This window comes from Stegostoma tigrinum, chromosome 39, assembly GCF_030684315.1.
Source record: "Stegostoma tigrinum isolate sSteTig4 chromosome 39, sSteTig4.hap1, whole genome shotgun sequence".
Taxonomy (NCBI): domain Eukaryota; kingdom Metazoa; phylum Chordata; class Chondrichthyes; order Orectolobiformes; family Stegostomatidae; genus Stegostoma; species Stegostoma tigrinum.
The window spans coordinates 10,688,086-10,703,973 of NC_081392.1; positions in this window are offsets into that span (position 1 = coordinate 10,688,086).

Sequence of the window (15,888 nt, forward strand, 5' to 3'; positions counted from 1 at the left end):
AGCCCAAAAGCAGGGCTAAAGCTTGAACTCACAACCTTGGCACTACCCACAACCCGCACTGCTCTGTAAGTAAGAACCGATTCCTTCATTCATTGGATGAGGGTATCTCTGACTAGGCAGCACTTATTGCCCATCCCTAATTGCCCTGAGGGCAGTTGAGAGTCAACCATATTGTTATGGGCCTGGAGTCACATGTAGGCCCAGACCAGGGTAAGGATGGCAGTTTCCTTCCCTAAAGGACATTAGTGAACCAGATGGGTTTTTCCCAACAATTGACAATCGTTTCATGGTCATCATTAGACTCTTAATTCCAGATATTTTATTGAATTCAAATTCCACCATCTGCTGTGGCAGGATTTGAGCCCAGGTCCCCAGAACATTATCTGGGTCTCTGGATTAACAGCCCAGCAATAATACCACTAGGCCATCGCCTCCCCTGTCAGCTGTGTCACTGGGGCCACAGTGGAACCATTTGTATCTCTTAGTTTTAATTTTGCAAGTTTTGTTCAAACATCTGATGTTTATTACAGTGTTTGTCATTCTTCAATCCAGTTTAATTCGGGTAATTCCATTCATTTAATGTAATTGCTTTGGAAATGAATTACAATGAAGCAGTTTTCACCTGAGATGGCCGGGTCTGCGAAAGGGACGCTTACTCTGCTATTCGGCTCTATTGTCAAATACCTGAGTCGACAACAAAACTGGTTCCTAGATAACAAGGTGTAGAGCTGGATGAACACAGCAGGCCAAGCAGCATCAGAGGAGCAGGAACTCTGACGTTTCGGGTCCAGACCCTTCCCCGCTCTTTCTGAAGAAGGGTCTAGGCCCGAAACGTCAGCTTTCCTGCTCCTCTGATGCTGCGTGGCCTGCTGTATTCATCCAGTTTTACATCTTGTTATCTCATATTTTCCAGCGTCTGCAGTTCCTACTATCTCTAAAACAGGGCCCTGCTTCTTTTTCTGCCTGATGGAGGTTTATTAGGTGAACAAGGGGTAGACCCAAAGGAATATTTGTGAGAAACTCCTTCATTCGGAAAGTAATGAGGTCACAGCCATGAGGAGTGGACAATGTGGAAACCATATGAGAATATTAAGTGACGAAAGAGATGAGGGGATCATTTGGATTGTAAATAGACTGAATGGCCTATCATAGACTGGGTACAGTTGTATGTAACACCCTTTGCCTCTGAATTCCAGTTGTCCTATCCAGTACAACCTTCCTCATTCTGACTGAATCTGTCTGCTCCTGTCACAACCTCCAAACCCTTGAACTTTGATTCTCTGTTCGCTAACATTTTGTCCACGTTCCTTAGGAACCCAACTTCTGGTGTTTTAATTCCCTAATTTAACCCATCGTCTCTCCTACTTGTCACTGTCAAGCCATTGTGCAATGTAGCTTCGAATCCACCACTAAGGTCATCTATTCCCACCTCTGGGACATCGATCCCCACCCTCTCCATCTTAGCTCAATGGCACACCTATGTTACCTCTGGACCTGTGTCTTCCATTGTTCCCATAGCTGGCCCTCCGTCCATGAGTAGGAGCTCATCCGGGACTCTCTGTTACCCCAACTTGACGAGTCCCATTCTGTCCTCTCCCTCTATTTCCGATTCTCTACCTTCGCTCGCACTCACACCTTGATTCTCCTCCTCATTTAAGAATCTCTCTGAGGGCTCCCTGCCTCAGCAATCACCTCCGGCCCCACTGCTCTCCGACATCTCAGTGCGCCACCAAATCTGCCCCTTGACCGCTGCCAATGCCATTTGGAGGCCGGGCCTTCAGTTGCCTCCATCCTGGAATTCCCTCCCTGCAGCACTCCAGGGGCTGGATATTACGTGATCCCAGTGCCCGAGGGAAGTGGACAACACAGGAAAGTGGCGTTCATGCCCACTCTGATTGGGCAGACACCAAATGAGGGTGCCAGCCATCACCTTTAAACAGGTATTTTAGGCCTCCTCTCAAATCTACTGGTCTGCATAATAGTAAAAAACATGGTCGGTGTGGGGAGGCTAACTTGCTCTGAGAAATGGCGATATCATGGACCAGACCAAACCCTGCCCCTTTAAAAATATCATAGCCCTGACCCTAACTTCTATCATATTTAAAGGCACGTGTCAGGACCTGTCTTCCAGATGTAATTTGATTGATCACATCTTTAAGCAAAACACATTTTATTCTTACACCCAGTTAAATTTAACTAAAAGGGAGCATTTGTATAACTTTAGTTCTATTGGAAAACTTAACAAAATGGTTGATTATAGAACATAGAACATAGAACATAGAACAGTACAGCACAGAACAGGCCCTTCAGCCCACAATGTTGTGCCGACCATTGATCCTCATGTATGCACCCTCAAATTTCTGTGACCATATACATGTCCAGCAGTCTCTTAAATGACCCCAATGACCTTGCTTCCACAACTGCTGCTGGCAACGCATTCCATGCTCTCACAACTCTCTGCGTAGAGAACCTGCCTCTGACATCCCCTCGATACTTTCCACCAACCAGCTTAAAACTATGACCCCTCGTGCTAGCCATTTCTGCCCTGGGAAATAGTCTCTGGCTATCAACTCTATCTATGCCTCTCATTATCTTGTATACCTCAATTAGGTCCCCTCTCCTCCTCCTTTTCTCCAATGAAAAGAGACCAAGCTCAGTCAACCTCTCTTCATAAGATAAGCCCTCCAGTCCAGGCAGCATCCTGGTAAACCTCCTCTGAACCCTCTCCAAAGCATCCACATCTTTCCTATAATAGGGCGCCCAGAACTGGACGCAGTATTCCAAGTGCGGTCTAACCAAAGTTTTATAGAGCTGCAACAAGATCTGACGACTCTTAAACTCAATCCCCCTGTTAATGAAAGCCAAAACACCATATGCTTTCTTAACAACCCTGTCCACTTGGGTGGCCATTTTAAGGGATCTATTTAACTACTAAACAGTGGCTGTTCCCGTATAGTAACGACTTATAAACACACCCTTGGCAAAGACAAATTCAGTAAAGTAGGTGTTCTCTCAGGCAATTTGGCAGTGCGGGAGGAGGAAACATCCAGAGAAAATTCTGGCACAAAGAGAGAATCAAGTGCTTTACTGTAGCAGAGACAATTCTTTGGCAGCTTCAAACCCCCAACAACTGAAAACAAAACTAAAATGTGAACATGGGAACAGGGAATGATTTGCAGACAGGAGACTCCAGGCAGATATCTGACAGTCTCTGGCTTCTCCAAAATATGAGTGCCATCGCCCTTTAACTGTGGAAGGAAAATTGTTTATTTTTTTCAGTCTGTGGAGAAAGACCTCAGAGCGAGTTAATGCAGCGTGGAGGAGGATGAGCCAGCGGCAAGAGAGGTCCCAAGGCAGCTCTGACAGTGGCGAACGCAGGGGAGATCGAGTCAACGCGGGGAGAGTGAGCCAGTGCCGGGAGAGTGAGCCAGTGCGGGGGGAGGGAGCCCAGTGCCGGGAGAGTGAGCCAGTGCAGGGAGAGGGAGCCACCGCAGGGACAGTGAGCCCGTGCAGGGACAGCGAGCCAGTGCGGGGAGAGTGATCCAGTGCTGGGAGACAGAGCCAGTGCCGAGAGAGGGGGCCATTGTTGAGAGAGTGAGCCAGTGACGGGAGAGGGAGCCAGTGGAGGGAGAGGGAGCCAGTGCAGGGAGAGGGAGCCAGTGCAGGGAGAGGGAGCCAGTGCAGGGAGAGGGAGCCAATTGCGGTGGAGGAGCCCAGTGGAGATTGTGGAGATTGCAAGATCAGCATGGCTAAGCACTCAGGAAGGATTGTCATGTTGAATTTGTCACTTTATTTCTTTATTTTCCAATCTGTACTTAGGTACCTTTTTAGCTGCTATCAGCGACTTTGTACACTTTTCACTGTACTCCTGTATCTGTGTACTTGAATACATGTGACAGTAAAACCTAATTTTAATTCCAAACGCCCTGCTTCTGTGGGAGACTGACACCCTACACTATCCCTGTCACCCTGCTAACCCAGCTCGCCTGCACATCCCTGCACACTAAGGGGCAACTTATCATGGCCCTAATCTGCACATGTTTGGACACTGGGTGGAAACTGGAGCATTCCCACACAGACACAGGAAGAACATGCAAACTCCACACAGACAGTTGCCCAAGGGTGGAACTGAACCTGGGTCCCTCGCACTCTGAGGCAGTATTATTAACTGCTCAATCATCATGCTGCCCTGAAGCAGTCACTGGTCTCTCAAACACCGACTGCAAACTGCTTTGGGAATTCCCAGAAACAGTAAATACTTTACAATAGTTACAAATTGTCTCGTCTTTCCTCTCCCATACTGATGTTTTTAGGACACACACTCCTGGGTATGCGCTATCTTGCAGTCAGTAGCTCTCACTTCAGTTTTGGCTGTTCCCTTGTACAGAACATATTAACGAGGATATTATTACAAAGCTTTCACATTGAGATTGTTGACAAAAGCTGGCTCTCAGGCTGAATCATACCGGAGGCGATAATTTAAGCTTGTTGCCATCATCGATTTTCCTATCTTCACTGGCAAGACAGCTCCCCTTCCAATTTCGTCCCCCCACCCCAACAACGCCCCCCCACACCCAGCCCCTTTCCTCGCTCGGGTTCGAAGCTTCAGTACCTCCAGCAATTCAACTGGGGTACCTACTCGTGAGCCATGGCAGCTATTCGCCTAAGGTGGGCATCTCAGGCCAGCTTGCTCCCTTTCTGACGCCGCCCCCCGATCATTCGTATGCCTGTGTTACGCCAACATTAGGGGTCAGATGGTGACCTGGAACAGGAAAGCAGAGGGGCAATTACCCCCACACAGCAGAAATACCTCCTACTCCAGAGCAAAGTTGAGGGAATGCAGCACTGTCTACTAGAGGTACCTTTTTCTACAGTCTGCACGTCCAGGAGGATGTTTAAGCCCCATGCGACCCACCAAAATAGGTTTTGACTCAAGAGCTCTGGTCAGCACTTATCCCTCAATCCACGTCATTCAAAAAATGGGGAGGGGTAATGGTTGAGTGGTGTTATTAGTGGACCATTAATCGACAGGACCTGGGGACCTGGGTTCAAATCATGCCAAGGGAGATGGTGGAATTTGAATCCAGAGGAAACCTAGGATTAAGAGCCTAATGGTGACAGAGGGAAATACCCATCATGTTCACTGTTACCCTTCAGGGAAGGAAACAGCCTTCCCTGGTCTGATCTACACGTGACTCCAGACCCACAAAGCATGGACTGGTCGGACCAAAGGACCTGTTTCTGTGCTGTATGACTCTACGACAGTTAACTGCCCTCTGGGCAGTTAGGGACAGAGAGTAAATGCCAGCCTAGCTATCAACACCCTCATCCCGGGATTGATTTTTTCAAAAAGCAGGTTATAGTGTCATGGCTAATTGTGGGATCTGGTTGTGCATTAATTCACTGCCACAACTCCTTCATTGCAAACAGGGAATACAGTTCAAAACAAAAGGTGTATTTCATTGGCTGCAGAGCGATTGGGCTGTCCTGAGATCATGAAGGGCACTATATAAAAGGAGGTTGCAAATACTGGGTCTGGCAGAATACATCTAGATTCTCATTTTCATGGATCATAGAATCCCTATCATGTGGAAGCAGCCCTTCGGCCCAACAAGTCCACACCGACCCTCAATGCATCCCACCCAGACTCAACCCACCTAATCTACACATCCCTGGACACTACGGGGCAATTTAGCATGGCCAATCCACTTAGCATGCATGTCTTTGGACTGTGGGAGGAAACTGGAGCACCCGGAGGAACCCCACGCAGACACGGGGAGAATGTGCAAACTCCACACGGACAGTTGCCCGAGATTGGAATCGAACCCGGGTCCCTGGTGCTGTGAGGCTGCAGTGCTAACCACCGAGCCACCGTGATACCCATGGTACTATAAAAATGGCAGAGAGAATGCAGCCAGCAACGTCCCAGGGTAATTCTGGTGGAATGACCCTATTCCGATGCTCCAATGGCCGAACCTAACACTCCAGAGGTTCTCCAAAGCAGCTGGTGTGGTTTGTATTCAATCAATAACTCTTGAATTGAAGGCTAGTCACTAATGGCTCACTAATACCCTTTAGGGAGGGTAATCTGCTGCCCTCACCTGATCTGGCCAACATGTGACTCCAGACCCGCAGCAATGGCCGAGTGAAACACTTAGTTCAAGACAGAACATTGGCCTTGCCAGTGATACCCGCATCCTTATCAAAGACCGAAAGGTCTCAGCCCCTATTTCTAACAGTACATGTGACAGTAATAAATTAAGCCAGCTCAAATCAACCTCGATGTTGAGTTTGAAGAAACCCCATTTCTGCAAAGTAGTAACAGCCTTAGCTGTCAATGTCGCAAAAAACACTTAAATGCCCTTGAAGGGCCTATCAGCTTTGTAGAATGGCCAAGGTATTTAATTTCCAAAACCTTTAAAAACAATCAAAAGGCTTGCCCATGTCAACAAACATAGGTACAGCCTTTGCAACAGCTTAAACAAAATAAAAAACTGCCGAAGCTGGGACTCTGAAACAAAAACAGAAATTGCTAGAGAAAACTCAGCAGCCTCCGTGGAGAGAAAACAAAATTAACGTTTCGGGACCAGTCCCCATTCTTCAGAACTATTCAGAAGGGTGACTGGACCCGGAACATTTTCGCTGCTTTCTCTGCACAGATGCTGCCAGGCCTGCCCGAGTTTCTCCAGTAATTTGATTCGAGATGGCAGCGCTAGCATGGAAGGTAGTGTTCAGGCTCCTGAGCCCGTCTGCTTCAGGCCCGCAGCTTCTTTTTCACTTTCTCCTTTTCGACTTTTTCTTTTTCATTCTTCTTTCTTTTTTCTCTTTCATTTTCCTTTTATTTCTTCAACTTCAAGGTGTCGGTGTCAGTGGGGCGGAGTCTGCAGTGTCATTGGTGTGGACCAGGACTCCTGGAAGCGACGGTATCCACAGCAGGGTCTCCTGGCTGTAATAGGCCTGGGGCCTGGACTCCTGGCAGGGCCTGGGATGGAGTCTCCTGGCTGCAGTAGGCCTGGAGCCTGGGATCTTGGCGGTGCCCGCAGTGAGGTCTCCTGGCTGCAGTAGGCCCGGAGCCTGGGCTCTTGGTGGCGCCTGCGAGAGTGGCAGTTCAAGGAGTGGAGACTCCTTAAGGCCCAGAACACCATGCAGAAGTCCTGGAGCCACGTTTGAGATCCGATTTGAACCGAAGAGAAATCTTATTTAAGTAATTTTGTTTTTTTGTGTCACTCAAAATGGCGCCAGGTTGTGACTTCAAAACACTTTTCGCTGTACCGCTCTGGATAGATGTGACAATAAAATCGTTCATTTATACAATTTCTGGTTTTTTTGCTTCACAACAGCTGTAGACACTTCTCTAAGTGTTTGTAATGAACACTTGGTTATTTTGTTCATAACCTATACTTATCTCCACAGGAGCCCTATGTTCACTGTTTGATTGAACACTCCAATAGGCTATGAAAGGATTAATTGTCGACAAAAACTAGGTAAGGATAGAGCATTTACTTCCCCAGGGGACACCAGAAGGCTTTTTACTTAGCAATTAACATAGAGCCACAGATTTATACTGCTCAGAAACAGACCCTTTGATCCAACATGTCCACGCCAACCAGATATCCTAAATATACTGAGTCCCATTTGCCAGCATTTGGCCTAGATCCCTCTGAACCCTTCCTATTCATATACCCATCCAGATGCCTTTTAAATATTATAATTATACAAGCTTCCACCACTCCCTCTGGCAGCTCATTCCATGCACGCATCACCCTCTGTGTGAAAAAGTTGCCCCTTTTAAATCTTTCCCCTCTCACCTTAAACCTATGCCGTCCAGTTTTGGATTCCCATATCCTGGGGAAAAGAACATGTCTATTGACCCTCTCCATGCTCCTCATGATTTTATAAACCTCTATAGAGGTCACCTCTCAGCCTCTGATGTTCCAGGGAAAATAGCCCCAGCCTATTCAGCCTCTCCCCATTGCTCAAACCGGCCAAACCCAGCAACATCCTAGTAAATCCTTTCTGAACCCTTTCAGATTTAACAACATCTTTCCAATAGCAGGGAAACCGGAACCGAATGTAATATTCCAAAAGTGGCCTAACCAATGACCTGTACAGCCGCAACATGACCCTCCCAACTCCTACACTCAGTGCACTGACCATTGTGGTCATTAGGTTAGCTTTTTATTGTGTATTTTTTAAACTGAGTTCAAGTTTCATCACCAGTCATGGTGGGTTTTGAACCCACATCCAGTATAGTGACATTATCACTGCACTGTCTTTTCCCACCATCACAGATAGCATCCCTGCCTCTGAATCAGGTTCCAGTCTCACTCCATGACTCAGTGGCTAAGGACAGTCTGTTCATATCTTGGCAAAATAGATTAGGAACCAAAAACAGAAATTATTGGAGGTCTGGTGACATCTGTGGTGAGAGTAAAACAGAATTAACATTCAGAACTTAGCGTGCCACAGTGGGCAGCACTACTGCCTCACAGCGCCAGCAACCTGGGTTCAATTCCACCCTTGGGTGACCGTCCGGGTGGAGTTTCCTTGTGAATGGGTGGGTTTCCTCCCACGGCCGAAAGGTGTGCAGGTCAGGGTGGATTGGCCATGCTAACTGACCCCATAGTGTCCAGGGATGTGCAGGCTAAGTGGGTCAGCCATGGGAAATGTAGCGGGGGGTGGGATGCTTTTTTGTCAGGGGGTCAGTGTGGACTCAATGAGCCGAATGGCCTGCTTCCACAGTGAGGATTCTATGCTCACAGCTAGGAAAAGGTGGCACACATGGTGAAGACCACAGCGAGTAAAGGAATGGAGATGGAACGCGTGGGGAGAGAGAGAACATTGTCGTAGGGAGGAAAATAAAAGGAACATTGATCAAAGAAACCACTTAGTGAATCACAAACTTTGCTCCAATGAGACAAACGTTGTTAGACTGACCAATTCTACTGTGCCAACCACTCAGCTCTATGCTTGATGAAAATGACTGTGATCATTGAGTATTTGTTGAAGACTAAAAGGTGGCCTTATATTGCAGGCTGATTTGGTTGCTGCAGACACAGGCAATTTAACACACACCAATCACAATGTGACCTACACTTTGGGCTTATTTTGTCGCTTCATTGCAGCTTTTAAAACAGGCAACAGCTTTTACCTTTGCAAAATTTCCTTCGTAAAATTTGTGATTGTCACAGCAAGGATCGGAACTTCATCTGTTTCAAGAACCCACAGTCATCTGCACCCGCAGTAAAGATCCCTCTACACTTTTAACTGAAGCATAGTGCCCAGTACACAGTCCCCATCAAACACTCCCAGGGCAGGGACAGCACGGGGTTAGACACAGAGTAAAGCTCCTCTACACTGTCCCCCATCAAACACTCCCAGACAGGGACAGCATGGGATTAGCTAGAGTAAAAATTCCTCTACACTTTTAAAGTCAAAGTAGATCTTCCTGTAGATTGTCCCCATCAAACACTCCCAGGTGTTTGAAATAGTAGGAACTACAGATGCTGGAGAATCAGAGATAACAAGGTGTGGAGCTGGATGAACACAGCTGGCCAAGCAGCATCAGAGGAGCAGGAAGGCTGATGTTTCAGGTCTAGACCTTTCTTCAGAAATGGGGGAGAGGATGGAGATTCTGAAATAAATAGGGAGAAAGAGGGAGGCTTCAAAATCTCTCCTCCCCGACCACATCCCAAAACCAGCACAGCTTGACGCGCCTCCCTAACCTGTCCTTCCTCCCACCTCAAGCCCCATCCCCATCTCTTACCTACCAGTCTCATACCTCCCCCTTGACCTGTCCGTCCTCCCTGGAATGACCTATCCCCTCCCTAACTCCCCACCTACACTCATCTTTACTGGCTCCATCTCCACCTCTTTGACCTGTCTGTCTCCTCTCCACCTATCTTCTTCCTTATCCATCTTCTATCCGCTTCCCCCGTCTCCCTATTTATTTCAGAAACCCCTCCCCCTCCCCCATTTCTGAAGAAGGGCCTGGAACCGAAATGTCAGCTTTCTTGCTCCTAAGATGCTGCTTGGCCTGCTGTGTTCATCCAGCGCTACATAACATAGAACATAGAACATTACAGCACAGTACAGGCCCTTCGGCCCTCGATGTTGTGCCGACCTGTCATACCGATCTCAAGCCCATCCAACCTACACTATTCTTGTTTATTCCCAGGACAAGGACAGCTCAGGTGTGATACAGAGTGAAGGTCTCTCTACTACACAGTCCTCATCAAATACAGTCTTCAGGTTAGCAAATCTATATCCCAGTTGAGAGAATGTTGGGGTGTGTAGTTTATCACAAGCAGTACCACAGCGGGTGCCTGTATTATTTGGTAGTGAAAGTGTTAATGTTGAGTGGCAGGGGTTAATGCTGTGTGGCAAGGGTCCGGTGAGCATTGTCCGGTTTGCATCATCTTTCTACAAAGGGAGAAACAGCTGGAAATCCCAGCCCCTGGTGCCTCTGAGTCAGGGGTATCGGAGCGGGCTTGAGGAGCTGCACTTGCTTTGCATTTGCAGGTCCTTGTGTTCACACAAATTCAGCTGGGAAAAGTGGAAAGTAAATGTTTGCAATGAAGTACTGCTCTCGCAATCTGTTCATCTTCAGATCAGCTTGTATGGAATTCTAATCAGCAAAAGGTCAGGAATGTCTGACTTTCCCTCGTTCAATTTCCATTTTGATGGGGTTGGCAGATGCAGATTTTCCGAACAGAAAGCAAAATGAAATAACAGTCTGGCTCAATTATTTTCCTACAATCTCAGAAGCTAGTTCCTTTGGGATTGTGTTGAAATGTGTTCCTTTCATGATCTGTTACTGTGGGGACAGAGGTTTGCTAAGGCAGTGGAGTGGAACCCAAGACGATATAATGGATTACTAAATCTCACTGTAAGATCTGCAGAAATATTGACAATCATCCTGAGAACCCTTTCAAATACTGATGTATTTGCATTTATTCGCTATAACCATTGATGCACTCTCACCGAATGTCTCAAAGTACACGTGCACTCTCATGGACTGACTCAAAATACAGAAACACTCTCACAGTCATACAAAATACAGGCACACTCTCACAGTTATTCAAAATATAGACACACTCTCACAGTCACTCAAATTACAGGCACGCACTCTCAGTCGCTCAAAATACAGGCACACTCTCACAGTTACTCAAAATATAGACACACTCTCACAGTCACTCAAATTACAGGCACACACTCACAGTCACTCAAAATGCAGGCACACTGTCACAGGTACTCAAAATACAGACACACTCTCACAGTCACTCAAAATACAGGCACACTCTCACAGTCACTCAAAATGCAGGCATACTCTCACAGTCACTCAAAATGCAGGCACACTCTCACAGTTATTCAAAATATAGACACACTCTCACAGTCACTCAAAATACAGGCACACTCTCACAGTCACTCAAAATGCAGGCATACTCTCACAGTCACTCAAAATACAGACACACTCTCACAATCACTCAAATTACAGGCACACACTCACAGTCATTCAAAATGCAGGCACACTCTCACAGTTATTCAAAATATAGACACACTCTCACAGTCACTCAAATTACAGGCACGCACTCTCAGTCGCTCAAAATACAGGCACACTCTCACAGTTACTCAAAATATAGACACACTCTCACAGTCACTCAAATTACAGGCACACACTCTCACAGTCACTCAAAATACAGGCACACTCTCACAGTCACTCAAAATACAGGCACACTCTCACAGTTGCTCAAAATACAGACACACTCAGGGAGTGACTCAAAATACAGGTGCATGCTCACAGATTCACTCTAAATATTGACACATTATCATATTTATTATAAAGACAAAGCCACTGTCAAGACTCAGTATAAATACAATGCACTCTTACAAGCTCACTATTAATTCAGGCAGACTCTCAAAGTCTCTCTATATTTGTAGCTGCACTGTCAAAGACTGTATAATTACAGGCAACCTAGTACAGACTCAATGTAGTTACAGGCACACTCTCAAAGACTCTGTGTAAATTCAAATACACTCTTAAGGAATACAATTACAGGCACGGGAAATGCAAGGTAACAGGGAGAGGGTAGCGGGTAGATCTGGGTGGCTTTCTCTTCGGAGGGTCGGGCTGTGGACTGGATGGACCGAATGGCCTGCTTCCACACTGTAGGAAATTCTATGATTCTTTAATTCTAATACAGGCACACTCTCAATGACTATAATTACAAGCACATTTGCACAGACTCACAATAAGCAGGCACAATCTCGAAGAGAGTTGATAATTACAGTCAGCCCTGGCATTCCCAGGAGTCAGCCTGATAAACCTTAGCTGCCCTCCCTCCATCACCTGAACAACCTTCCTTAGGTAAGGAGACCAAAACTGCCCACAATAGCCCAGGTGTGGTCTCCTCGAGGCCCCTGTACAATGACAGAAATAAATCCCTGCTCCTGTACTCGAATCCTCCCGTTATGAAGTCCAACATCCCATTTGCCTTCTTCACCATCTGCTGCACTTGCAATGATTATTTTTAGTGACTGGTGCACAGTGACACTCAGGTCGCCATACCCCTCTCCCTTTCACAATCTATTGGTGCCTTAGGCTCTTCGCTAGCAAAGTGGGCAATCTCACATTTATCCACATTATACATCACTGTATCCCTCATGGCTCTCCCTCCTCCTCCCCCCACCCCCACAGCCTTGTGTCTTGAGAGATATTGCATTTCGTTCCCTCATCTAAATCATTAATATATACTGTGAATAGCTGGGGTCCAACCACTGATTCCTGTGGTATGTCACTAGTCACTGCCTAACATTTGGAAAAAGACCCATTTATTCCTACATTTTGAGGTTTTTATTTATTCATTTGTGGTTTGTGGGGTGGCCCAGCATTTATTACCCATCCCTAATTGCTCCTTGAGAAGGTAGTGGGGACTTACCTTCTTGAACCACTGCAGTCCTCCTGCTGTGGGTTGACCCACAATACCCTCAGGGAGGGAATTCCATGATTTTGACTCAGCAACACTGAAGGAATGACGATATATGTCCAAGTCAGGATGGTAAGTGGCTTGGAGGGAAACTGGGAGGTGGGGGTGTTCCCATGTATCTGCTGCCCTTGTCCTTCTAGATGGAAGTGGTCGTGGGTTTAGAAGATGCTGTCAGAGGATCTTTGGTGAATTTCTAGCAGTGCATCCTGTAGATGGTACATGCTGCTGCTACTGAGGGTCAGTGGTGGAGTGAATGCTTGTGTCCTGTCTGCCAACCGGTTCTCTATCCATGTCAGTACCTGATCCGCAATCCCATGCACTTTGATTTTAAACGCTAATTTCATTTTGCCAATTAACTTGCATCAAGACACTCACAGTTACTGGTGTTTGATACTTTGCCAAGTACAACAAAGGTGCCTAAGTTGAGGTGGGCAGGCTGACTCATGGGCTGACTGACACAGAGGGGGCAAGAGGGGGAAACTTTGAACTGAAGGGTATGGAACTGCTGGAACATTACTGCCATGGAATCTATATTGTGAATGTTGAGAACATTACAATTGCATTGAGTCACAGGGGTCCACAGCACAGAAACAGGCCCTTTGGCCCAACTTGCTCATGGTGCTCAGTTTAATCTAGCCCCATTTGCCTGTGCTTGGCCCATATCCCTCCTTAGCTATCACATCAATGTACCTGTCCAAATGTTGCTTCAATAAAAAAATTGTACTCATCTCCACCACGACCTCTGGCAACACATTCCTTTGTGTGAAAAAATGCCCCTCTGGGCTCTTTTGTATCTTTCCCCTCTCACCTTAAACGTATACCCTCTAGTTTTAGACTTCCCTCACTTGGGGAAAAGCTGTTGGCTATCCATCTTATCTATTCCTCTCATGATTTTATAAAACTCCATAAAATCACCCCGCAGTCTCCCACGCTCCAGGGAAGAATAGAGCATAGAACAGTAAAGCACAGTACAGGCCCTTCGGCCCACAATGTTGTGCCGATCTATTATCCTACTAAGATCAAACTACCCTGAATACTCTACATTTTACTATCCTCCATGGGCCTATCCTTGTGTCGTTTAAAAGTCTCTAAAGTGTCTGACTCCACGACCACTACCAGCAGCACATTCCACACACCCACCATTCAGCCTCAAAAAAATGCCCCAGCCTGTTCAGCCTGTCCACATAACTCAAATCTTCCAGTTCAGGTAGCATCCCAGTGAGCCCTTTTGAGGCAAAGAAGAGTGTGAAATACTGTACAGGGACAAATTGAGTTTTATTGCGCCTTCTGTAATTTTCGAGTTGAAATGTTATATACTGTGTTTTGACAGGTTTTATGATTACAGTATATTTTGGAGGTGAAGAAAATTACTGAATCCCCCACTATCAACTTCTTGGGAATTAGCATTGATCAGAAGCTGTACTGGACTTGCTACATGAACACAGTGGCCACAAGGGCAGGTCAGAAGCTTGGAAACCAGCAGCAAGTCGCTCGCCTGCTGATTCCCCAAAGCCAGTCCATCATCGACAAGGCACAAGTCGGAAGTGTGATAGAATACTCCCCATTTGCCTGGATGGGTGTGGCTCCAGCAAGTCTCAAGAAGCTGAGGACCATTCAGAACAAAGCAGCCCCCACTTGATCTGCATCCCATTCACTACATTGAATATCCTTTTCCTCAGTAGCAGCAGTGTGTACCATTTACAAGATGCACTGCACTAACTTACAGAGGCTTCTTTGACAGGACCTTCCAAACCCTTAACCTCTACCATCTAGAAAGATAAGGGCAGCAGATCATGGAATCGCTACAGCACAAAAGCAGCCCATTCAGCCTATCGAGTCCACACTGACCCTTCAAAGAGCATGCCACTCAGACCCAATCCCCTATCCTATCCCTATAACACTACATTTTCCATGGCCATTCCACCCTAACCTGCTCATCTTTGGACTGTGGGAGGAAACTTGAGCACCCGGAGGAAACCCACACAGACACAGAGAGAATGTGCAAACTACGCACAGACAGTCGCCCGAAGGTGGAATCGAACCCAGGTCCCTGGTGCTGGAAGGCAGCACTGCTAGCCACTGAGCCACCAAGCTGCCCCCAACTACGTCAGAATGCCACTCCGTGCACATTCCCCTCCAAGCCACTCGCCAACCTGCCTTGGAAGTATATCACCGTTCCTTCAGTGTCGCTGGGTCAGAATCCTGGATTACCCTTCCTAACATCGGTTTGGGCATCTTGATGCCATTTGGACTGCAGTGGCTCAAAGGGGTGATGAGCCACCACCTTCTCAAGGGGCAATTAGAGATGGGCAATAATTGCTGACCTAAACAACAACACACTAGCGCCACGATTGAAAACAAGTGGTGAACATGACAGCACTGATTGGTCATAACAACTCACGTCACTCTACATTAACCCAAGATAATCTGTCTCTTATAACCCGATATGGTCTAAATATGGTCCATTGCAATATAGAGTCCCTACAGTGTGGAAGCAGGCCATTCAGCCCATTGAGTCCACACCAACCCTCCCAAGAGCTTCCCACCCAGACCCAGTTCTCCTACCCTATCACTGTAACCAAGCATTCCCCATGGCCAACCCAGCCAGCTTGGATATCCTTGGGCATTATGGAGATAATTTAACATGCCTAATTGACCCTGACCTGCACATTTTTGGACTGTGGGAGGAAACACACGCAGATCCAGGGAGAACAAGTAAACCCCTAGGCTGGAATTGAATCCAGGCCTGTAAGGCAGCAGTGCTAATCACAGATCCATGGAGCTGCCCCAACTCTGAAATCCTGAGAGGAATCCTCTCAGATGTGGATAAGTAGACAATAACCGCTGGCTTTTCCAAGCAGCACACACACCCCGTGAATGAGTTAAAAACAGAACATTCTAA